Here is a 26,852-nt window from a genome sequence, read left to right as displayed (position 1 = left end):
TCTCTTTTTATATACAGATGCTTTTGTTATATGATTAAGCCAAAAACAAATATCTTTATTGTGTGAATATTCAATTGCAAATAGAGTTTGTCAAGTCCTGTTCTAAAATTATAGTTGAACTGGACCATTATTTTTTAAGCTCTTCTCTTTGCACCACTAACATACCTTGTGTTTCAAAGGTAATCAAAGGAACCAAAGTAATAGCAGCAATCAAAGGAATGTAATTCAGGGACAAAGACCAGACATGGAAAACAGACATACACAACAAAGAACTTAAAGTAACTAAAATCATACACACAAAGTAACAAAAGCAAATGAGCAACTCAGACTACACTAAACTTGTTACATTTTTTGAAAGTTCGACGACAGCTTTCTCCACAATCTCTTAATTAATTTTGATTAAACTTACCCCCAGCATGTTTGACTTAACATTGAATGTTACTTATGTGCATTACAAGATAACTGCTTTAAGGATTCTTGCAATGAAAATTAATTCAACTAAATTGATAGGTACCATATCTATTATCGTGCAGAATTGTTTTTCACCATTTCAGGGACCAGCCACCTGCTTGCCTCTATGGTGAATGACTAATTCAGTATATGCAAACTTGATAGCTTATCATATCAGGTATACACTGTTCTCCAGAATTTTTGTACTCCTGCTTTTTGAGACGGGACATATTATGGCATACTGGTGTCCGTCCATCTGTTCTTCATACTTTGCACAATAAATCAAAAGTGCTGCCACAAACTTATATAGAAAGCACTTTATCTGTGTGTCTGTTTGTCTGTTCATGTTATCTTTTAGATGTCTGATTGCAAGTAATTTCAGCTGTTGATATTAGAAATGAACATATATCAAGTAAGAAAAAATAAGATCATTTCGAAGTGTGTAGATGGGATAATCATTGTTATTTGGATTTAATTTATTATGTTATTATGTAAGTCTGTTTCTGAAATGTATCATAGGGCTGTGAAGCTTGTATGTAGGCACGTGCATATGGCCATAATTGGGTTTACCTTAGACCAGATGATGATAGTTTTGATTGGCTCAATAATATATTTACATTTGATTGACACCTCCCATGAGGATATTGTCAGTCGCTGTTGCCTGGTGTAATTACCTTTAATTGCCTTCAGTCGTAAATTGGTCATGGTCAATTAACTCTGACCAGGTGTCAACACAATTGTTTAATTAGAGAGAATATCCGTTGCTGATAAACTTCCAGTCAGTTTTAATATACAAAACTTAGGTGCCAAGAAAATAACTGGTTATTTTTGTTGCCAGATAAAATAAAAAATCGCAAATTGCGACACTGGTGAAGCCCAGCACGACGACCCCTGATTACTAGGACTCCACCAAAAATGGGAGCATGGTCCAGGTGCACCGAAAGTTGTTAGACAACTCCTTGTTAGAGTTATTGCCCTTGAAAGGTGAAAAAAGACATTTTTTGTAATTTTCAGCCAATATCTTAAGAAATATAAGAGATAGGTAATAATGTTCAACTGATGAATTGATCCTCGTGATAAGGCCTACAGAAGTCTTCCTAAGACAACTACTTGTTAGAGTTATTTCCTTTTAAAAAATTGAAAAATATTTAGTATAATGAGATCCATCTTTGGTGCAAATTTTCAGGATAATTTGTTTATATTTCATGGAGTGAAAATGCTCTCTTGATGATTTTTCAAGTTTTTTCCTGTTACCCAGAAAACCTGAATTGTTGAATTTGTATATACTTCAGTACTATTTTGATTATAAATACATAATGATATATGGTGTTGAATATGGCAATACTTTAAATATTGAACTGTAAAAGTGTTCACCATGATGAGATCTGTATGTTGTATTATTTTTGTGAAAATCTGTTGACCCATGTTGGAGTTATTGCCCTTTTTGGACGTTTTTTTCTGTTTTTGAAATTTTTACTTTCAAAAATCTTCTCTTCAGATCTACTATACAGAATTCAATGAAAGTTGGTATTACTCTTTTTTAGGGTATCCTGAACAAAATGATCATTTGGATTTTTTATTTTTAATGTTATCTCTTTCATAAATCTTCCCCTCTGACACAACTCGGTAAATTGGAACCAAATTTAGTCTGAATGTTCATTGGGGTATCATGCTGATGTGGGGATTTTTGGTTGGTTGAAAAACATGACCTCCATTACTAAAAATAGGACATAAGGGTCAGCAAGTAGTTTTTCCCATATATCTTTAAAACTGTTAGGTTTAGCCAAATTCTGATACAAAAGTAAAAGTGTTCAGCATTATGAGATCTATCTGTGGACATATTTTTATCTTATTTTATCTGTTAAGCCATGTTGGAGTTATTGCTATTTTTAATGTTAATTCCTTCAAAAATCTTCTCCTCTGACACTACTCGACCAATTTGAACCAAACTTGGTATTAATATTCCTTGGGGTATCCTGCATAGAACTGATATGGGGATTTTTGATTGGTTGAAAAACATGGTCTCTATTAGTAAAAATAGAACATAGGAGTCAAACAGTAGTTTATTGGATGTATCTCCAAAACCGTTAGGTTTAGCCAAATTCTTTCAATTGTTGAAATGACCCTTATTATAATGCTTTCAAAAGTCTAAAGGGGTCAAAGTTGTCAGGCAATTCTTGTAAGAGTTTTTGCCCTTGAAAGATGAAAAATTGACATTTTTTCAGTCAATATCTTGAAAAATATATGTATAATAGATAGAAAGAAACTTTCCATTACTGAAATGATCATATGATAAGTCCTACCAAAGTCTTCTTGAGTCGAAATTGTTGGACAATTCCTTGTTAAATTTATTGCTTTTAAAAGACAAAATTTAAGCAGGTGAGCGATTCAGGCTCCTGGGAGCCTTTTGTTTAGGGTATCCTGCACAAAATGACCATTTGGATTTTTGAGTGATGAAAAAACATGGCCTCTGTTACTAAAAATAGAACAAAGAGGTCAAAATACAGTTTTTTGCAAATAACTCAAAAAACGTTGAATTAGCAAAATTCTGATGGAGAGTAATATTGTTCACCAGATGAAGACAGATTTTTGTTGTTGTTTTAGTCTGTCCAACTCTCTGAAACCAGTTGCAACAAAATTTAATAAAAGTTTTGTTTTTTAAGGGTTTCCTCCACTTACTGATCATTTAAAATTTTCATCAGTCAAAAAACATGGCTGTTGTTACTGAAAATGGAACATAGGGGGGTCAAAATACATTTTTTGCTATTTTTTCCTCAACTACAATGTACATGTATGGAAGAATAATGAAAATGAAAGTTACCCATAAGATATTATAAACATGATATTCTGAGTTGACTGGCAGTCTAATGAAATTATTTTTTAGGTGGCCATTTTCAAAATGGCTGCCATGTTATGACCATTTTCACCAGTTGCTCAGATTCCATCTTTAGGAAACTATGTCTTTTAAGTTAAATGGTGATGATAAAAGATTGTTCTGGGTGGCCATTTTCCTGCTTATTTTTATACTTGCTTTGATTTCAACGATAATTGATTTATATAGTAAACAAGGTCTACTGATATGAATGGTGATGATGAAAATTTTGGATAGCCATGGTTTAACATCGTTTATGTTCTTTTTCAGCAAATGTACATGTATACTGGGCTAATGCCCCCTTAGACTTGGTGGAATAACAGAGCATAGGGAGACCCCTGCCCGAATTTTTTCCAGAGGTTCTAAAAACACTTAGAAGGCATTGTCAACATTTCACAGTGCCTTAGGTACTTTTTTGAACTTACAGCATTCGTCAATATATGCTCTTTTTCCGCAATTTTTTGTCAAACATGGTAGCAAATCATGATACCTTTACTGGTATGGTTTGTCAGGGGAGGGATTCAGGCTTTTCGGGGGCCTCTTATTTCTGAAAGTTCAATGTCCCTGATGTTGTGTTTTGCCTGGACGAAAGTTTCTCAAATGTCTGTATGATGAATTTTTAAACGAATTTCTATACATTTAAGAGCGAGCTAAATTTTGCTTGCTTATGAATACTGATGTATATGAAACTGACACTCACTCTGGCACCAGCCAAAATGAAAAGTGCCAAACAAAGCTTGCCAATCACATACCTGCTAACTTCTGAAAATCTCCATAGTTCTTTTTAGGCAGGACATGTGAAAGGACATTTTCGCCACATAAATGTATTTTGCAAACTGTATGGGTTTTACTGTTGGAATATATATGGATGGGACAACAACCACTCGAGTATTAATAGGCCTTTTTCAGTTGAGACATGTGAATGCAGTGTAATCAATTGACATTTGTGAGCCCCTTTTTGTGGTGGATTCCTCCAAATAATTGAAAATCTAAAATATAAATGTTATTCACAGGTATTACATCGTTCACTACACATTCTGCACTGTCTTCCCTTCATTCTATTTGAGTCTACAATGTATTTGAGGAATGATAGTTTTTAAGATTTGAATTCATACAGATATCAATCATTTCTAATCAACTTATTATAGGTCTCAGTGACAGTGATATGATAATAGGTACAAATGTATTAATAAAACTTGTGCATCTCTTTCTTTTCATTAAATGAGTTGCAGTATTTGAGGAAATGTAACAAATATTCAATAATGTTGCGACCAAATTTGAAAAATCATCACCATTTAGAATAAATAATCTTTTTTTAACTATTGCAAACTAAACTTAGGGGAAATATAGTGCAATGTTGAAATTGCAGACAGTGTAAATAAAGAATTGAAAATTGTAGGGGAGATACAAAATAAACTCATTTTTGTATAACTAATGGTAATTTTATAATTTGATTACATATGTGGTTCTACAAATGTTTGACTTGTTAAATCATGTAAGTAGACAGTATTCGTCAAATTAATTGTGCAGTAAAAATTGATATTTAGGAAATGATTGGCTTTTCATTAAAAAGTAGTAGATTCAAACAGGATTCATTTTCTAATTGTCAATCATCACTGATAACCAAGTTCAGCTGATTATTTACCTGTCATTAAACATACCCTTACCTGTTCAAACAGCATTAACACCTTTTGTCAGATTATGGCTCTTTTAATCAAAGAAATGACATGAAACACAAAATTTAGGGTTTGAATTCTGACTTTTCTAGGGTTTTAGGACAAATTTGACCTGAAAAAATTGTGTTAGTGGGACAAATAGTAAAAATAGTGAAAACATGTTTAAATCCTTGGCAGGTTTACAATCAGTCAAAAGAATTACATACTTTTAAGGGGAAGATAAATATATATACATTATCGTCCACCAAAATTTTAATTTCTTCACTGTGGAGTCACTTATGTCCACCTATGTAAAAACTAGGATAAGATTGCTCCATTTCGTTTCTTTTCTATTTCTTTACTGTCCATAACTGAAATACGTTATTAAACTGCTAGAACCATTAGATATACCATTTGGTACAAAGACAGGAGTAGTAAACTACAGACAATTTTTGAAATGGTGACTCAACAGTGACTCCGCTCATAATATCTCCACTGTGGAAAGAGTAATCAAGGGAACCAAGATTCTAGAGGAAATCAAAAGAATGGGAATCTAGGGACGAAGACCAGACATGGAAAACAGACATACACAACAAAGAACAACTAAAATAATACATACAAAGTAGTGGAGAAATTCAAATTTATGTTGACTGTAATTATTTAAAGAAGGAGACAAAAAAAAAGATTAAAGAAAATTAAATTACTAAAGAATAAACTTGAAGCTTACATATATGAAGAATGAACTACTTCTTCTAAAAGCATGTGATACACAGGAATCCTCAGGATATACATTTTGTAAAGTACTCTCCAGAAAGGAATCCTCAGGATATACATTTTGTAAAGTACTCTCCTCAGGATATACATTTTGTAAAGTACTCTCCAGAAAGGAATCCTCAGGATATACATTTTGTAAAGTACTCTCCTCAGGATATACATTTTACTCTCCAGAAAGAGTGGATCTTGCTCCAAGAGATGAATTTTTCTCTTAAAAGCCTGAGCTCTTCAAAATGGTCTTCTTTCGTTCAGAGCAACATTTCTTCCAAAGGATGAAGTTGACAGTAAGCCTTTTCTTCAATTTTTATGAATTGCTTACTTCATCATGTTTATAGGTCAGATTTTGAAATTCTTTAGACCACTTTCATTATATTCAAAAACTTATGCTGTGTTTAACATATAATCACAATCCAAATTTAAAGCATTAACTGTTCTTGGTTTGACCTCTGGAGTCATATCAATCTGTTGAATATAACAATGCTATTGAGAACACCAATAGGACAATATACTATGATCTATACTGAAAGTACCAGTGATGGGAAATCTGTGGTAAAAACAATGCTGGGAACACCAAATTGACAACAGACAGAGAACTAGTCACTCAATATGACAAAATTTTAAAGTGCAAACAGTAAAACAAACAGCATAAACCTGCTCTGTGAAAAATTTCTTGGATAATATCACAAATAGATCTTCTCATTTCAGATCGGAGGTTACATAAATACAGTGGAGACTTCTGTAGGATGAGGTGTACAGACAGGTCATCCATTGCAGACCTCATCACAGACATGTAATTGTATACACTAAATACATCACAAAATATTACATATGGTTTGGCATTATCAGCATACCTAAAACCATGTTTCTATTCATATTTCTAATTCTATTTGTATTAACGTTATGTTTCTTGAAAAATAGTTAAGGATACAAACCTTGTGATTTCTCGGAGACCTAGGTCGCCAGGAACTTGAATTTTAGTACAGTGGTAGAGTAACACATGTAGCTGTCTAAAGTACATTACTCAATAGTACATGTATATATTCTTATAAATAAAACTTTAATCTAATCAGATAAAAAATTATCACAAGATATTCATCCATTCCTTTGATCAGTGTCTAGTTGTAAGGTTGTTAAGCAAGGATCCTTTTGAAATTTCTTAGTGGGTTAGTATATTTCTAATGAAATATTTTTGCATATAAAGATACAAGGACTATCAAACTTTGAACTGCTCTTGACTCTAACTTTGAATTAAATGTTGTTAAGTTATTGTAGTATTATATTTTTCGACAATTTAATATTTACTCTTTTTGCATCATTACCGTACAAGCACTAATGTTATTCTTCCTTTTGTTTATATATGTTATATTTATGTATAATTAAAATTATATTGCACGAAAATATAAGCACTCATTTTCACAACAAAAGCACCAACTTTTCAACCACAGAAAGAAACACTTATACAGTAGTTCTATTGATGACTTGCTATGATTTTTATTGTCACAAATTATAAGAAATTTCTTAAAACGTTGATTTTTCATGACAGTTTTGAAAAAAATCAACTACACTAAAAATCTGAAAAAAAACAAAAAAAATTGGTTTCATTGTTTTATTTCATTTCGTTATTCTACACAATAAAACCAAGAAACACTAATTCTCATTTATAAATTTTCTAAAAATAATTAAAACATAATCTTTATTGCTATGAAATTGAATTCGTTATACAAACTCTGTAAACAATACAATCTTGAGATGAAGGTAACTCCGCTGTATCTGCTCATTTCAGGTTTCTTAATACTCACTGGTTGCTGTCATGGCGGGGTATTGTAAAGTAATCGAATCTTTCTTTTGTATAATGAAATACATGAAAGCTTTCAAATGAGTCAAAGTAATGAATATTTGACATATTTTATGACCATCTTGGTGAAAAAAATTATACATTTATATATTGTATACATTTCTTGTCTTGCTAAATTTTGCTATTTTTACCATAATTTTAACATGACTTAATGTGCAAGGATCCATATAGATAGGCTCTCAGCTTTTATGAATGATTGATATACTTGATAAGCACCTTCAGTTCCATAATGCTTTTTACATGTTTATTGAAATTGTAGAAACTTAAAAAATCCCAGAACTTAGGGGTTTATTTGGTTGATTTATGTTAATTTTATATTTTCCAGGAACTGATTATATGAATTGTAGCAGTGTTTGGTATGGCAATGAACTTTAAGCAAAGGTCAGATAATAGGAATACTAGAAAGCAGTAGTACATGTAACTTTAATCCATCATGTTTAGCTTGCTCTGACCAAAGGACCATCACATGCATGCTGTCTTTTGTCATATATTGTCTGGTGAAGCTAACCTTTTGTCACTACCTTATTTGAACAGTGTTTTGTAAGTAACCATAACTTTTATAATGTAAGTTGTAGAAGTTTTGTTTACCTTCACCCTTGATTTTAGATGATGTATTGTAAAAATGGAAATGCTGGGCGTCCGTCCGAGTTTTCCACTCTTTTTTTTGTAATGCTCCTACCAAATAGCCTTATTATGAAGAGTTACAGATTAAAGTTCAACTTTTGTAATAGTGGAATAATTTTTACAGAAGTTACACCCTTTAGACTTAGAAAATTTCAGTGAATTTAAAGTTTTGCCATCTCTTGGCGTCCGTCGTCGTCTGTTGTCGCCATCGTCAGTTGTTGTCGTCGTTAACAATTTTTCAACACTCTGCTCCTCTGACATTACTTGATCTATTGAAACCAAACTTGGTATGAATGTTCCTTTGGGTATCATGCATAGAACTTTTGTAGGGATTTTTGATCTGTCATAAACCATGTTTGCCATTACTAAAAATAGAACTTAGGGGTCAGACAGTAATTTTTTCGCATATATCTCCTAAACCGTTTGGTTCAGCAGAATTATTTCTATTGCTGAAATGACCCTTATTATAAGGCCTTCAAAAGTCTTCAGGGATCAGATTTGTCAAGAGACTCCTTGTAAGAGTTGTTGCCCTTGAAATATGAATTTTTACAGTTTTCAGCCAATATCTTGAAAACTTTAATGAATAGAATGAAAACTTTCTATCGTTGAAATGATTCTTTGGTCAAAATTGTTTGACAAATTCTTAATTTTATTGCTTTTGAGAGGCAAAATTCGACCAGGTGAGCAGTTCAGGCTCCTGGGAGACTCTTGTTTTGTAATGCCTTTGTATGTATTGTAACATTACATTGACACTAATAAAGAAGGGAAGTTGTTGGTTGAAATGTATCTTTTTATGCTGGGGACACTGGAACGCTGTTCTTTCATTATCATTAATGGTGATTTGAGGAATTGTTGCTTGTTAACTTCACTAACCAGTAACTCAATGACAATTGATCTCCAAAGTATGAGCACAGATGTGATGAATTTATCATCCAATTTAAAAGAGTAATCAAGGCAATCAAGATTCAGCTGTTAACCAAAGAATATATTCCAAGGGTATAGACTAGACATGGAACATAGACACACGCAACAAACATGAAATATGCAAAATAATATGTACAAAGAAACAAAAATAAATAAGCAACCTGGATTCCACTAAAACCTGGGAGCAGATGGATTCACTATAATGATCCATGAGTTCATAATGATGACCGTAAATCTTAAGTACTAATGGCAGTATTTACTTTTTTATTTTTATCTATTGACAGATTAAATGATAAAATGTATGTGGAAAGAGAACCATTGAAACAATCATATAGAAATAGTTATCATCACAGACTTAAACAAGGAGTATGACTTATATTAAGGTCTAAGTTAATAGAAAACAAAGTGCATGCTGTAAAAAACCAACTAATGTAAGTCAACAGGGGAGACAACCAAGGCACAAGTTGGATAAAAATACAGAAGATTATAAGATCTCAGCCTCTCATTACATGTCAAGTGGTGTTACATATAACGAACATAACAATAAAAAAATCAATGAGAGAGTCATTAATTCTGAGTAAAGTGGGTCTGCTTTATAATTCCATACATGTAAATAGCATTTTTCCATCAATTACATAGAAACTAAAAAAAAAAAAAAAAAAAAAACAAAAAAAACAAAACCGTTTTCCATTCTATTCACGTAAACTTTTTCTCTTAATTCCATAAATATTTTTAAAAATTATTCAAAAATGTGTAAAAGTATTGATGGAGAAATCCTTCAGTTTTCTTAAGAAAAATGTTTTTGTATCGCGCTAGAACTCTAACAAATAGGCTTCTGGAACAGGGTTATGTTGCTACAAGATTGAAGTCATCACTACAGAAGTTTTATGGTTGTCATCATGAACTCGTGGATCGTTATGATGTATCTATCAGCGCCATGAAAACTGATTTATTCAACGGGTCATAGTTTACCTTTCCTTGTTTGTCTACCCCGAGCAACTCGGCGGGTGTTTCTAGAAAAGCAGAGGATGCTTACCCTACCGGTGCACCTGGTCCATGCTCCCAGTTTTTAGTGGAGTCCGAGTTGCTCATCTGCTTTTGTTACTTTGTATGTATGATTTTAGTTACTTTATGTTCTTTGTTGTGTATGTCTGTTTTCCTTGTCTGGTCTTTGTCCCTGGATTACATTCTTTTCATTACGCTATAACCTTGGTTTCCTTGATCACTCTTTCACAACAATATTGGTCCTTTCTTTGACTCTGCACTAAGAAAGGCATCTAATTAGTCATAAAAATGAATATACCACTTTTAGACATTAAAACATTGGGTAATTTCCCTTTAAATGATAATTATATCAACCGAAAACGAAGTTTTGGGGATATATTTTTCACCTTGTCTGTCCTAACTATTTCTGTAGCAGGTTACAGCATTGATATGCACCTCAGTGGGATGAAATATTACCTTATTGAGATGAACATTTTGTCAGGCATTTATGTTTGGACGAAAATTGTAAAAATGACAGCCGTTGAACTTAGGTGCTCTTCTGCAAAACTTGGTTTGATGCATTGTTCACGACTTCCCTCAACGACTTGCAGGTTTGTTATGAAACTTAATGGGCAATAGATTACCATATGTGGATGTGCATATTTTAGAAATTAAAGTTTGGTAAAAACTTGTAGGAGTTATGGCTGTTTGCACTTAAGGATTTTTATGAAACTAGGGCTGTTGGGTTTAGGCAATTTTCAGCATAACTTTGTCTCATGTGTTGTCCTCAACTCCTCCTAAACAAGGATTGTTATGAACTTGATGGGGTGTTAAATTACTGTATTTGGGTGTGCATATTATCAGAAATTTATGTTTAAAGTTATAAACTGTAATTGTGTTGTTGACAAAAAATAGTACTTACTATTTGCAGTTTGGAGTTGGGTGTTTTAAAAATGGCAGAAAAATTGTGTGTCAAAAGTTTGGGAAGAGTTGTATATTTATTGATTGACATATAAGGGAATAATGACAATGACATGTAAGAAATAACGGGATGTAGTGGCAATTAAATTAATCACCATAACCTAGAAGATGAATTTAGCAATAGTTGAATTACATTAATTGTATATAGAAAATTCTGTTTATAATAATATACAAGACTTACACAGACTGGTTATGAGGAACCTCTGAAGCTGAAATTGTCTGTTCTTCATATACTTATCAAATGAACATGTGTACTTTAATTTTTCCTTTAAACATTTTAGATTAAAAGTTGATATTTGTAAATTAGATACTGAATGTGGGTATTTTGAGGTTTTTGACTTTTAAGTTTTTCAAATCAATGTCTGAGTTGTTTCCCTTAGATAGCTAAGTATAAAGTTAAAACTTTGTTAAAATAGAACAATGTCAGTTGGTCACCAAAACTCTTAGCATTTTGAGACCTTCACTATTGTCTTATATGATGTATTTATTATCATCAGTGGTGATTTGATGGTCATGAATATCTGTTTACTGGTTACACTGATGTGTCATCAATATACATTGCACTCAATATGTAATCATCAAATCCATGATTGATGTCTTCTAGTACAATGCAGTTATCTTCTAAGTAGGAGGAAAGATTTGGTGAATTACTCAGTTTGTATTTTTCTATTGACAGTTACTGGTGGTACATGTAATCCTTGGCCAGTAGATGTAGAAATCCTGGTAAAATCATAGCTGATAGAGGTAAGAACATACAACATACTAACAAGAGTCACACTCCTGACTAGGCAGTCAAATGACCAATCGCTGAAATTGTTACTGTTAACTTATACAAAAACTGAAAATGATAAAATCATTTTAAATTTACTGGTCAAGTTTTTGTTTGTATTTCTTTTTAGCTCACCTGGGCTAGAAGGCCATGTGAGCTTACATCATCACTTTGCGTCCTTTTTCATCGTTGCCAGTCCTTTAAAATTTTTTCCACTGAAACTTGTCAGTAGACCAAACACGGTCACCAACATACTTAGGTATCTTCTTTAAAAAATGTTTTGGTTATATAGATCAAGAACATGAAATCAATTGTTATTTTTAGGCCACAGGCGTCAAGTTACTAATTTTTACATATATGGCAAAAAACTATGAGATATTGGAAAATAATTGGATGACTCCTTATTAGATTTATTAGCTTTAATAGGTACAAAATGACATTATTTGCAGATTTCAGCCAATATTGTGAAAACAATAATAGGTGGAAAAAAATTTTCAATTGATGATTTTAAATTTATGATGAGGCCTACAAAGTCTCCATTGAGTGAAAGTTGTTGGACAACTTGTTAGAGTTATTGCCCTTGAAAAGTGAAAAATGACATTTTTTTGCAATCTTCAGCTAATATCTTATAAAATAAAAGAGATAGGTGAAAACTTTTAACTGATGAAACGATCCTTCTGATAAGGCCTACAAGAGTCTTCCTTTGGGTCAAAGTTGTAAGACGACGCCTTGTTAGAGTTATTTCCCTTTAAAAAATGAAAAATTTTCAGTATAATAAGATCTATCTTTGGTGCAAATTTCAGAAAAAAATTGTTTATATTTCATGGACTGAAAATGCTCTCTTGACAATTTTTCCAGTTTTTTCCTGTTGCCCAGAAAACCTGAGTTGCTGAATTTGTATATATTTCAGTACTATTTTGATTATAAATACATAATGATATGAGAAGTTGAATATGGCAATACATTCAATACTGAACTGTAAGTGAGGTGAGTGATTCAGGCCCTTGTGAGCTTCTTGTTTTATGCCCCACCACATATTAGACAAGTCATTATGTGATACTGTTTGAAAAGTTGCTTGTCAATACATCTGTCTGTCTGTCCCCTGATGAGAACATCGGAACAAATGATTTTTTAAAAACTTTGCAGAGTTTAGTACTATTAAATACAGATTGAGTTGAATTTTCAGCAAAATTCAAAATACAGTTTTTAAGTTCAGCTTTTCTGAACATGTTGCCATCCCCTCTTTTTCACCATTATGTGTCAGGGTATCACTTAATGTTCCATTTATGCCCTATTTTTCTAAATACATATGGTTGATACATATTCTATTAATTCCATGCATATATAAAGACAAATATGGAATTTTGGTTTTGCAGTATTTCACATGATAACCTGATTAAGCATTTTCTATGGAAGCATACACTAATTTCAAAAACTGGTTGTGAACTAGAATATTTATTGACAGTCAATCAGTTCATGAAAATACTACTCTTCATTATAGATTTAATATTTGAAGTCAGAAAGAAGACAATAATGAAAGTATTCACCTGGAGAGATCAATTTAACATGTACTTAAAAGTCAATTCAAGCACGAATGAACAACATAACTAAACATATAAAGATGGCATTTATCTCATTGACTTGATTGGCAGGTCATTTGTACTATATATGTGTATACAGGCATAAACAACAAATGAAAATGCTATAGAAACCCTATTAAAACTGTTCAAAATTAAATATATAATTTAAACAGACTGGTGGTACCACTAAAGCTGAATGATTCTTGATAAAGTTGTCTTAATTTAACTTAGTTTACCAGTCACAATATTTAAACTTATTATATTAATTTAAAATATATTTGATGTGTTGAGTGAAAAAAACTTTTTGTTATTCTAAATGAAATAATTGTCTGAGTTGTTTCCCTTAGATAATTAAAGATAGCCTTAAAACTGTCAGTATTATCATGATTATACCATCTTGATCACACAAACACTGCCAATATTATTACATTTATATTATCCAATGCCTTAGTAACTTGATATGCTATTTTGTTACCCTATCAAATTCCAGTCTATGGTGTTCAAGGAAAAAAGGATGTAATTATTGAACTATTTTTTTGATTTTTTTAAATTATATTTTTGTCATGTAAGACAGAATAAGGTTATTGATTTTTCTTCTTATTGTGAAGCTGTTTTAATGTTATATGTTAATTTTGTATTGCTAATTTACTTGCTCTGATTTAACTATTATGAATAGAATACCAACTAGTGTGGTTTTCACTTAAATTCATGTAAAAAACAGGCGAAAATAGTATATGATTGGCCATTCTGGTTACAAGGAGTAAAACCTTGAATGCACTATGCAGTAGAATCTGTCTGGAATTGGGATCAGATTCCAAAATTATAACTATACTGGTTGAAATATATTACTTTTACTTATTTTCTTACTTCCTTTCGTCCAGCCCAAATTCATGGAAGGGTTACTCTTCTTTAATTCTTGAGATATATAAATGTTTTAGTGCCACCTTATGGATGGAACTACTTTGATTCACATATCACTAGAATTCCATCAAATAATTCAAGATGTTATTCTCCTTTCTGCATCTGAGGTTATTTTTAAGTGAAAATGGCTAAGCAGTTCTGATTGGGAGACGTCACTCGTAATTGTTTTACTTTATTGACCTGCAGACCATAAATGTCAAAATCAATACTCCAGGAAATTTCATTTTTTCCTTGATCCCCAGAACAATAGATGAATCCATGGTATTGTATTTACCACCTAGGAAAAAATCCTAAAATAACATCACAATAATTTTTAAAAAATACACTATTTTACTATGAAATTCTGTATAGTGTTAAATGTAATTACACCTCCATTCAATGAAGTGATATTGATGTTGTACATACATCATTATAAGTACATTTAATAATTTTTTACCCTGTTTATAAAAGCTACCTTATTTATATACATATCTATTGACAGCTGTTGGTGGTACAGATAGTCCTTGACCTGATCAGCAAATGTAGAACTTCTGATAAGATCAATGTTGTGAGAGGTAAGAATTTGATCAGTAGGACAAAGGCCCAAGTGATAGAAACACATAAACCTTGCAGTTCACCAAATAATACAGAACTAAAACAGACTGGTAGTCAAGGATCAATAAAGATGGGTATGTGCATTCTTGATAATATTGTTAAGATTTACCTTTAGTTTACCTTTTATTGACATTTTTATATGCCCATTTGTCTAGATGGGACACATTATAGTATACTGGTGTACATCTGTCTGTCTGTCCACCCATTGGTCACTCAATGCACAATAATTCAAAAGTGTTGCCACCAATTTTTGTGAAACTTTGGTGAAATGTTTCTTTCTTTTTGAAACTATGCAGACTATTTGTAGCGCACTAGAATTTTAACAAATAGGCTTCTGGAGCAGGGTTATGGTGCTACAAGATTGAAGTCATCACTACTAAGTTTTATGGTCGTCATCATGAACTCGTGGATTGTTACGGTGTATCCATCTGCGCCATGAAAACTTGATTTGTTCAACATGTCATAGTTTTCCTCTCCTCTTTCGTCTACCCCGGACTTGACTTTTCATGATCAACTCGGCAGGTGATTCTAGAAAAGCAGAGTACGCTTACCCTACTGGTGCACCTGGTTCATGTTCCCAGTTTTTAGTGGCGTCTTAGTTGCTCATTTGCTTTTGTTACTTTGTATGTATGATTTTAGTTACTTTATTTTCTTTGTTGTGTATGTCTGTTTTCCATGTCTGGTCTTTGTCCCTGGATTACATTCTTTTGATTACCGCTGTAACCTTGGTACCCTTGATTACTTTTTCTATTGAGGTGAGCTTTATTTCATTTTGAGCACATGTGGCCTAAGGCCACACAAACTATTGCCATCATTTGGTATTTGTTGTCATCTGTGGTTGTCGTCTGTTGTTAATTTTTCTTTAAAATTGTTTTCCTCTAAAACCATTTATTGGATTATTTCCAAATTCTGCTTGTTATTGCCCTTGAAAGGAGAAAAATGACATTTTTTTGCCAATATCTTGAAACTAATACATAGGAGAAAATACTTTCAATGGATGAAATAATCCTTAATAAGGCCTTGAAAAGTCCTCACTGTGAAAAATGACATTTTTGTTAGTTTTTAGCCAATATCTTAATGCAACTATATTTAAAAGTATGATAGATGGAAAAACACTTTAATTGATAAAATGTTTCTTATGATAAGGTCTTCAAAAGTCTTATAAGGTTAAAGTTATAGGACAACTTCTCGTTAGAGTTATTACCCTGGAAAGGTGAAAAATGACATTTTTGCAGTTTTTAGCCAAAGTCTTTGAAAACTATAGTAGATAGAATAAACTTTCCAATTGATGAAACTATCCTTATGATAAAGCCATGCGAGCTTTAACCATCACTTGGCGTCTGTCGTTAATTGCTGAAATGATCCGTATGATAAGTCCTACCAAAATCTTCTTGAGTCAAAATTGTTGGACAACTTCTTGTTAAATTTATTGCCCTTGAAAGCAAAATTCAACCAGGTAAGCGATTCAGGCTCCTGGGAGCTTCTTGTTGTATTTGATTGTTGGTTTAATTGTTTGTACTATTTTACAGCATTTGCTTCAGTGTATCAGAATTATTTGTATTTTACTGATTTTTTTTTCAGTTGATCTGCCTCTCTAAGTATGCTTGCCTGCAAATGTTCATTGAATTGCTCTTAACTTTGTAAAAATTACTGCCCTATGAAGCACCAGCAAGCAAGTAAGAAAATTACATTATGGTTATTTTTATGTCTTAATTTAACCTTAAACATATACTTGATGTACATTGTATGTAGGAATTTATAAATATCCAGCATAATTGTAATTTTTTAACTTATTTAATTACATGTTCACGGTTAATGATGATACTTATATTCTGTGATCTGATCATGTGTGTGGAACGTCTGATATGATCAATGTTGTGGGAGGTAAGAATATGATAAAAACATGAAACTATTCCCAACAAAGGCTTAAATATAGGAAAAATACAGAACTTAAGCAGCCTTATAATGATGGAACACTCATGTGCTGTGATGCACTTTGATTTATCACCTACTATATTTGGAATTTGATTTTATATGTAATATTCTCAATGTAGGAATTTAATGTTCTTCTACCTCTAATAAATGTCAGATTTGTTTCCCTTAGATGATTAAATACAGAGTAAAAAGTCTATCAGTATTTTACCATTTTTATAAAAGTGTTTAAAATATAACTCAACTTGATATGAAAATCTTTTAGTGACTTGATTGTATTCAATAAGGTATCTTGTATAATGTAATACTGAGACATTGCTACTTTTAATGACACAAAATAATATGACAAATCCAGAGCTGTACTTGTCTAGTGAAGTACTAGCCAGCCCCAGGTTTTATAAAGAATATGAAATTGAGATTTTCCTCAACTCAGACTTGGACCAGTCAAATCACTTGAAATTTAAGATTTGAGGAAAAACTGAAGGATTTGAGGAAAACCGAAGGATTTGAGGAAAAACTGAAGGATTTGAGGAAAACCTATATCTGAGATGAAACCCAGGCCAAGGTACCTCTGTTGTCTACTCCTCCATCATCACAGTTCCATTTGACATACTTTTCTTTGTTTTCAGACAATTTGTATTGGACAATCTGATTGGCTGTGTTACACTTTTGTAACAACATTTATTGATGCATTCTACAATTATGAAAGTGTTTGATTCTTATATTTTGGCTTGTCTCTTGCAACTTAAGTGAGAAATACTTTTGAATTGAAAGAATATATTATAGTATACCTCACAGAACCAATGGGTGGTATGTTGGAATCACCTTTTCTATCTTGTCATTTTGTCCCTCCATCTATTATTTCATTTGTCTGTCCAGATTTTGTTGCAATAATGTTAACTCTCAATGGATTTGGTATGTAATAGATGGGGCATAATTGTAATGAATTTTTGGATACTGTCTGATATCAACTTTCTGTTTCATGGGACTTTGCTATTTTTTATTATATGGAATGAGAGAGAAAATTCTCCTCACAAAAATGTCTACTCTCAATGGATGGATTGATTTCAAATTTGGTGTTTAGCTTTATATAGATGGGGCATATGTTGTAAGATATTTTGGATGCTGTCCATTTTCAACTTCCTATATAAGTGGGGGTATGTCTAGATTATCATGTGCAACTACATGTTGATTATCCAATCAGCATTTCAAGTTTTGTCATGTCACCATGGAAATTCATTATAATTCAAAACCATGGGTCTGTGATTTGGCTAAAAAAACTGTAAGAATGGTTATGGGCTCTATGTAACACAGACATGATTTTCTTCCTATTTAAGTAGGAATTTCTACTCTTTATCTTAACTTCTAGTATCACAAGTTACAGATTATTGTTCGAACAGACAGGAAACATTGTTTTTGTAGATCTGACCCCTCATTTCTATTTTTTCTCTCCAAGTATTCCTTTTACAAAAAGTAAAATCATGTCAAGGTCGCCAACAGGCATGATTTTTGTTCACTTTCATTGCTATATGTTTACTTCTGATTTTGCCAATATCCATTCTTTGTTGGCTTTATAAACCATATCTATTATCATTCTTTGTTGCCTATGTCAAACCATGTCTAATGTCAAACTATAGATTTCCTACCAAATGACCCAGTGAGGATGTTTATTCTGATTTTGCCAATATCCATTCTCTGTTGGCTTTATAAACCTTGTTTAATGTCATTCTTTGTTGTCTTTATCAAACCATGTCTTATGACAAACAATAGATTCCTACCATATGACCCAGTAAGGATGGAGGAGTAGACGACAGGTCTCATTTAATTTATCTGTCAGAATTTGTGATCTGAAAAATGGTTTCTGAACAGTAACTTTACGAAATCTTTATGAAATTTAATGAAAGTTACAGGCTATTTTTATACGAACACAGTGTTATTGGGGTCAGAAGGTCGAGTTTCAAGTTGACATTTTATTCATGAAATATAATTGTTTAGGCCAGACAATTGAAAAAAAACTTGTCCACATCTTGTAATGTATTTGACCAAAAACATACTATATTCATATGTCAAGAACTACATTTTTAAAGCGAAAGGTCAAAGTTTGAGTCAAATTTTTCAATTGGGATACAAAAGACATACTTAATCATGTTTACAAAGTCACTATATTACTTTACTTAGAAATGTGAGTATTATTTATGATAGAGGTTACATAACCAACAAAAATACTAATAATTGCACTTAATATTTAATACTTAATATTGCATGGAGCAGGAAAACAATAATAAAGTGATATTGGAAATGAATGTATATTTTCAATGATAAAAATGGAAGCTCATCAATTTTTGTTTATTGATTATGGTGAGTGTAAATTTCATGATTTTCTTGCAGCGGAACTTCAGCTTTAAGGCTGTTTCAACTGACTACCAACATGTTCTGGTTAGGCTGATAGCTACCACTCGGGATCATCTCAAGAACGATATTTTCCCATTAAACTTGTTGCTTTTGAGCTCACTATGTGCTCACTATGTGCTCACTATAAGTGAAGGGATCCATTAAATTGTACAACTACTACAGAAAAAGGAAGTCTGGCATTGATTTTTGGGGTTATAACTTGAACTGCTTAGGAATAAGGGGTCAGAAACAAGCATTTTTATGATATTGGACTAAAACATGTAAAATTGGATGGCTTTCTGTGAAATTGTAGCACAAAGTACCATACCATAGAATGAAGGCTTGGATTGATTTTGTGCTTGTAACTGGAACCATTTATGAATAAGGGACCACTTTGATTATTGTAAATTCTTACCCTGAGCCAAATATTTATTGGATTCAAAAGTCAGAGCTGTAACAAGCTTGAATGGTGTTACTATATTGCCTCAACTGTTCAGTGTTTGACCTCTGCAGTTGTATAGAGCTGTGACCAGCAAAACATTTAATCTTCCCATGTGATTGTTTCTTCTTAGATAATAGCAAATACCAGAGGTAGTTCCAGGATTTTAGGTTGGAGGGGTAAATAGTATCAAGGGCAAGGCTAAGTGAAGCAAGGCAAGAAAGGGATAGAATTTGAAAAATTAGGATTCATGCAAATAAAAATGTTTTCCAATTTTTATGGGATGGAGGTGAACACCTGACATTCCTTTCCGTGGATCAGTGCTTGGATACAAATGTTACTTTTACCTTTTGTAGACAACCAAAGAAAGAACACTAAGGTTTGAATATTGGACTGCTTACTTCATTTAACTATTGTTCAGTAAAAATCAACTGTACATGTAGCATATCGCCATTACAAGTGTAGAATGAATATATTTAGGCAAGAAAAAAATCACTCTGTACCTATTATATGACATTGGACTGTGAGTACATTTACCAAATACTAGAATACCCTATATTAAGCATGTACTGATAAGTAATTTGAGTTAATGAAAATATTTTGCATGGTCTTCGTATTGTATTTTATACCTCTGCTCAACAAGTCAGAAGGGGAAATATATATTTCAGTGTGTGTTCATATTTTGTAAATAGCTTTTATGTAATTACAGGTTTTATAATGTGTGAAAGTTGAATATCACCAAATATCAAAGAGTAATCAAGATCAAGGGAACCAAGGTTATAGCGGTAATCAAAAGAATGTAATCCAGTGACAAAAGCAGACGTGGAAAACAGACATATTCAACAAAGAACATAAAGTAACTAAAATACGAAGTAACAAAAGCAACTGAGCAACTCGAACTCCACTAAAAACTGGGAGCATGGACCAGGTGCACCGGTAGGGTAAGCGTCCTCTGCTTTTCTAGAAACACCCGCTGAGTTGTTCATATAATAGTCAAGTGCGGGGTAGACGAAAGAGGAAAGGAAAACTATGACATGTTGAACAAATCAGTTTTCATGGCGCAGATGGATACACCATAGCGATCCACAAGTTCATGATGACGACCATAAAACTTCTGTAGTGATGACTTCAATCTTGTAGCAACATGACCGTGTTCCAGAAGCCTATTTGTTAGAATTCTAGTGCACTACAAAAAGTCTGCGCAGTTTTGGCAGCTGTAAGTCAAACATACTTTATCAAATGTAAACGTTAGGTATATCACTCTATTCTATCATTGTATAAACGGTATGTGATAGTTGTCCACTAATAATAAAAAGGCATTAATTTTCAGAATGTTGGAAAATATATTTTTCCAAATGCAAAAAACGCAAAAATGAAAAACTTATATAACTACTGGAAATGATGGGTAATGATTGTATAACCAACAATTCTACAGTTGGTATTGATAGAAGAAAGTAGATTAACAGAAACATCTGTGTCATCTGTGTCACTCTTTGGATCCTTGCCGTGACTAAGAGCTCATGATTAAAAGAATTTAAATTGAGATATGAAATTTTGATTTTAAGGCAGATTTAAGGTTGTGTGTCGTAGCGACTTCAAATTTATTTACTTTTATTAAGTAGCAGTCTTTCTTAAAATCAGACAGAATGTGATTCATGCATGTCAAAACCCACCGAAATCATTTAGATTTATTCAGAAACATTTACTGATCATATTACCAGTCTTAGTTTATCATTTCGGTATTGCACTTTGAGATTAAATTTATATAGATTGCATATGAAATTTGCACTTTGCAAGAGTTATCGTTCTTGTTTTGGTTTCATTTGGTTGATTTTAGTGTTGGGAGATGAATGTATGATTTTTTTTAAAAAGTGCAGATCTGAATGCAGAAATGATTATCGTTATGTCAAAGTATAACATATGTAGATTGAAAAAGCATTGTTTGTTAACCATGAGTAAATTTACCATCGGCAGTGTCTGAATTTTATGTGGACTGGTACTCAAACGAAATTGATCGTCGTCTGTGAAATACTCAATATAAAATGATCCTTGTCTGTTTCTGTTATTATACACCATCATAGGACAGTTGTCACTCATTATGTTGTTGATAGTCGAAGACCAACAAAATAAAACATTGCAGGTGAACCTTGGTTGTTTAGAATAATAAAATTGACGTATTATAATAGTTATTGCACATGTTAAAGATAATCTGTAATTTGAAAACGGGAAAGTCATGAAAAAGTGCTTTAACTTTGTTGAGACTTGCAAGTTCGGCTAAAGAGAGTGGAGGGTTGTGATAACGCCAAAGTAATTTAACCCCGCCGCAATTTTGCGCCTGTCACAATTTAGGAATGTCTTGCATCTGCATATTTGTTTTGTTTTCACTTAAAGTTTTCTTTATGTTACTGGAGTCTATACGGACAATATGTTGTTGTACTTGTGTATAATATTATTTTGAGGCCAGTTGCATTCTGCACTTTGGTGTGAGGATTTCCACGTCGTTCATTCGTGACCCATGCATAGCCTTTAGCCGACATTTTTTTTTTATCTCGGTAGGGTTATTTCTTTGACACAAATGTACCTGTTTTCTTTGTTCAGCCCGGGCTTCATCATTTTTTGTAGATATAAATGAACACTTAACAAGCGAAATACACATGGGACACTGCATTTAAAATATGCGAATACCAACTGTGAATTTTTTTCTGCTCATCTTTAAATCTCCATGCTTTAATGTCCTCTGGTACTTATAAATTATCTTCAAACGTGCAGACGGTTGACTGAAATAAATTTATATTTTAATTTATCTTTTTAGTCAAACATTCCAAAGATTTAAAAATATATAATATACTTCAGACTGATTAATTACTATGGTATTGATATAATGACACTACATCCGAGTATCAGTTGGAATATAGTGTTTGTTCAGTACTACTTTTTGTCTGGATTAGTTCAAAGATAATTGGCAATATTTGGCAAAATATGAAAGTGTACAGTTTTTAAAAAATCAACACAAACATCGTTATATAGCTGGATCTGCAAAATGTACCACAAAAACCTTTTTCATAACTTATCCTCTATACTTACAGATGTCAAAAATGGTCTCAAGTCCTACCACAACATTTGTTACTCACGTAGTGGTATTCAATGTATATCCTAAACGGTTCTCGAAAGTTCTTCTGGAGACCACTAATTCAAAATTGTTATCAGAATATAACAGCATTAAGACTTATGATTATTTAACACTGTTTTCCTTTAACTACCCCAGACTGGACTTTCTCATGAGCAGCGCGGCGAGTGTTTCTAGAAAAGCAGAGGACGCTTACCCTGGTGCACCTGGTCCATGCTCCTAGTTTTTAATGGAGTCCGAGTTGCTCGTTGGCTTTTGTTGCTTTGTATGTATGATTTTAGGATGTAAGAAACATATAAATTCAAACACATAAGTCCTGTCATAATTTTATTTTTGTAATTGGTAAAATGTGTAATGCTTTACGGTTTTTATTGTCCTTATGCATTCCCCTATTGTCATGGGCTGAAATATTTGTTGGTCAAAATGTCTAGCTTTGGTTAGAAACTGGGTTGTCATGGCCCAAAATGTCTCTGGTTCGAATTATCCAGTATTGATTAGGTCATTTTCGTAAATTTTCGTGTCATGTTTTGACCTATCCTATCATAGAAAGAGCTGAGATTCGATATGTATACGAACATTGAAGTCAGTTTATGTTTCAAAGACTGATGTGGTCCTCAATCGCATTTACCAAGTCTACGAAAATGAAGCTGTCATTATATTGTTTTTAAGCTCCCGAGTTTACATACACAAACCAGATATTGCTGATTTTATTTTTCTGCCCATAAGCATGCAGAACCCAGGTGATAATACAGCCATTTACGCTCCCTTTGGGAGCGTATTATTTTTGAATATTTTAACACAATTATTTTAAGACATTAATCTTTTAAATGTAGAACAAAAAGATGTAATTCCTCTCCCCCCATATATGAATATCGTTTGTATATTATGTTTTTGATTTTTTATCAAGAAAAAATATACCTTGAAGACATCAATTTTAAGCAATTTTAACATGTTGTATTCATAGCTACACTGACAATCTGTTTATAGCTCTAAACAGAGAAACAATAAACAGGATTTACTGCATAGTTTAGTATCAAACACAATTTTATTTTCCTTAATAGTTGAGCGTTTGTCACACGAAAGAATATGCAAGTGTTATTTTTAATTTTGTTATTTGAATAATAAAAAGGTGTATGCCAGACGAGAATGAACTCGTAAAGGTTTTTGAGGATGTTGTCTCGACGAAGATTAAATGGTCCTTTTAAAATGTTAATATATTCTTTTCATGTTATGCTGATGGGAAAATCGACAAAGGCAATGTTATTAGTATTAGATTATATTTGATAAACAGGTGTTTGTCACACGAAAGAATATGCAAATGTTATTTTTAATTTTGTTATTTGAATAATAAAAAGTGTATGCCAGACGAGAATGAACTCGTAAAGGTTTTTGATGATGTTGTCTCGACGAAGATTAAATGGTCCTTTTAAAATGTTAATATATTCTTTTCATGTTATGCTGATGGGAAAATCGATAAAGGCAATGTAGTATTAGATTATATTTGATAAACAGGTGTTACTTGATTATCATATTTATTATATTTAGGGTAGATCATTCATGTCGGTGTCTTCCACCTATTCCCACTTTTTAAAAAAACATTATTCCTCCTATTCCCACATACAAGTTTCTTTGATGTTTTGATTTGTTTTTATAGTAATTAAGCCCTACATAAATGACACCTTCTGTTTACCTGTGTTTACCTTTATTTTGCAATTTTTGTGCATATTTTATTTTTTTACATAAGTATGAAAGAGAATGAGATTTAAACAAATGGAACATAAATTTAAGATTTTATTATAATATGTGATATGATATTTAACAAAATATAAATATTATCAGAAACTGAAAAAAAACTAGACCAGAATCTAGACATTTTGATGTAATTAAATTACAGCTTTCTAATTGATTAAATAATTATGAACTGGCAAAGCTGAGAAATATTAAATGTTTCATTGCAAGCTGATGTACTGATTTGACAGATATGTACTCAGCTGAGAACCCCAAGCTTCATGAACTCCAAGCCAATGTTTGGCTATATATTGTTGTCCATTCCCAGTTTTTGTCATTAAATAGTTACAATGGCTAATGCAATACTACAAGTGAAGTTCGTTACAAACAGACTTGGCAACCAAAACCTAGTACACAATGGCTTTAAGTTTCAAGCAAAAAAAAGAAGGGGTGAAAGGACTTACTGGAAATGTTCTACTGCAAATTGTCCTGCTACAATTAATACATTAAACAATATACCAACCAAAGTATCAGCAAATCACAACCATGAGTCTGATAACGTGCAGTTGAAGGTAGATGTAGTCCTGCAGAGCATGAAAAAACGTTGCATAGATGAGCTCACTCCAGTTCCCACTATCTATGAAGAAAAATTAGTAAAACTCAGAACTGATGACTGGAATGACGACACACGAGAACTAGTGGAAAATATTCCTACTTTCCCATCTTGTAAATCAGCCATGTACAACAAACGCAAGAAAACTTTACCAGTTTTACCAAAGACCGTTGATGACATCAACATAGATGGTATTTGGACACAGACCACAAAAGGAGACCCTTTCCTTTTAGTGGATGACAACACAGTTGGACGCATGTTGATATTCAGTACACACAAGAATCTAACACACTTAGCAGCTGCAGAAACTATATATGGTGACGGCACATTTTATACATGCCCTACTCAATTCTACCAACTGTACACATTCCACGCAATGGTTGACAACGCAATGTATCCGCTAGTGTACAGCTTACTACCAGCCAAGAGCGAACTTGTATATACCAGATTTCTTACTCTACTCAAAGATTTATGTCAACAACATCAACTGCAACTTCAACCTACTACTATCTTTCTGGACTATGAGGTCGCCATACGCAACACAGCATACTCCATCTTTCCTGGCATCAACGCAAAGGGCTGTTTTTTTCACTATACTCAGAGCATATGGCGAAAAGCTCAGGAAACAGGTCTACAAGTGCCTTACAAAGAAGACAACAACATCCACCAATTAGTACGTCGTGCAGCTGTGTTACCACTCATACCCACTGCTGAGGTCGAAGACGTATGATTTAATGCCCTTACTGATACAGATGATGTTGAAACAAACGCCAACTACGTTCCCTTCACTGACTATGTAACAACTTACTGGGTAGAGCGGAACAGACACTTATGGAACCACTACACAACAGAAGGTCCAAGGACAACCAATCACTTAGAAGGATGGCATAGTAAACTTAAGAAACATGTTCAACATCCACACTCAAACATATTCAGACTCATAAAACAACTGAAACATGAGGAAGCCATCCATGACTTGACTATGATTCAATACGCAGCTGGTGGGAAAACAGCAGTACAAAAGAGAAAGTATGTAGACATCAACAACAGGTTAGCAGCACTCAAAACCAGACATCGTAACCAGGAAGTCACAACTGTCCAGTTTGGTGATGCAGCTTCATACCTTCTGCACCTTGACTAAATTGATGAACTGTTAAATTGTTATGTGAAAACAAAATTATTGTGTATGTTTAATATATATGATCTAGTGCTTAATATCGTAGAGACTGGTTGAATGAATGTGTTTAAACTGATATTGTTACTTTCTTATGTCTTATGACTTATGTATATCAAAAACTACTAATTCATTAATATACATTATGTATTCATATATATAACTGTTTATTTATATTTCCTTAAATTAAAAAGTATAATATTCAAAATTTACTTGTTTCTTTTTTATTATATTTATGCAACAAAATGGTAATTCACTGACAAAATATATCATTTACCTGTCATTAATTACAAAATCAATTAACACCTAATCAAACATTGTTTATACAGTATAATCCTTTATCTACACTATTTTCCACCTATTCCCACATGAAAATTTACCTTTTTATTACCTATTTTATAAAAAGTGGGAATAGGTGGAATGAACCATTCATGTCATCTATTAGAAAAGCTGTTTGATACTTTA

The 26,852-nt window shown here is 32.5% G+C and overlaps 1 long non-coding RNA gene and 1 pseudogene across 6 annotated transcripts in view; both read left to right on the top strand.

Annotated features, from left to right (window-relative positions):
- Positions 1-26,852, top strand: part of LOC148608718 (uncharacterized) — a 97,650-nt gene that overhangs the window by 1,744 nt on the left and 69,054 nt on the right. For 2 of the 5 annotated variants that reach the window (XR_015924658.1, XR_015924660.1), the window contains 7 exons: positions 6,457-6,541; positions 7,535-7,579; positions 7,932-8,146; positions 9,439-9,585; positions 11,796-11,863; positions 14,871-15,057; positions 16,565-16,659. This is a non-coding gene — a long non-coding RNA (uncharacterized LOC148608718). Of the gene's footprint in view, positions 1-554; positions 629-5,925; positions 6,036-6,456; positions 6,542-7,534; positions 7,580-7,931; positions 8,147-9,438; positions 9,586-11,795; positions 11,864-14,870; positions 15,058-16,564; positions 16,660-19,303; positions 20,353-26,852 lie in introns of those variants that run through there. The other 3 variants (XR_015924650.1, XR_015924651.1, XR_015924653.1) reach the window with 3 other exon arrangements.
- On the top strand, positions 20,615-26,525 carry LOC148608720 (uncharacterized; annotated as a pseudogene). The gene has a single exon (XR_015924649.1). The product of XR_015924649.1 is annotated as an uncharacterized LOC148608720 (transcript).

The sequence above is a fragment of the Perna viridis genome, chromosome 8, assembly GCF_037379345.1.
Source record: "Perna viridis isolate PV_CMFRI_1.1 ecotype Kerala chromosome 8, ASM3737934v1, whole genome shotgun sequence".
In the NCBI taxonomy this organism is placed as follows: Eukaryota; Metazoa; Mollusca; class Bivalvia; order Mytilida; family Mytilidae; genus Perna; species Perna viridis.
The sequence above is the reverse complement of the archived record's forward strand: the minus strand, read 5'-3'. Positions and strand labels throughout refer to the sequence as shown.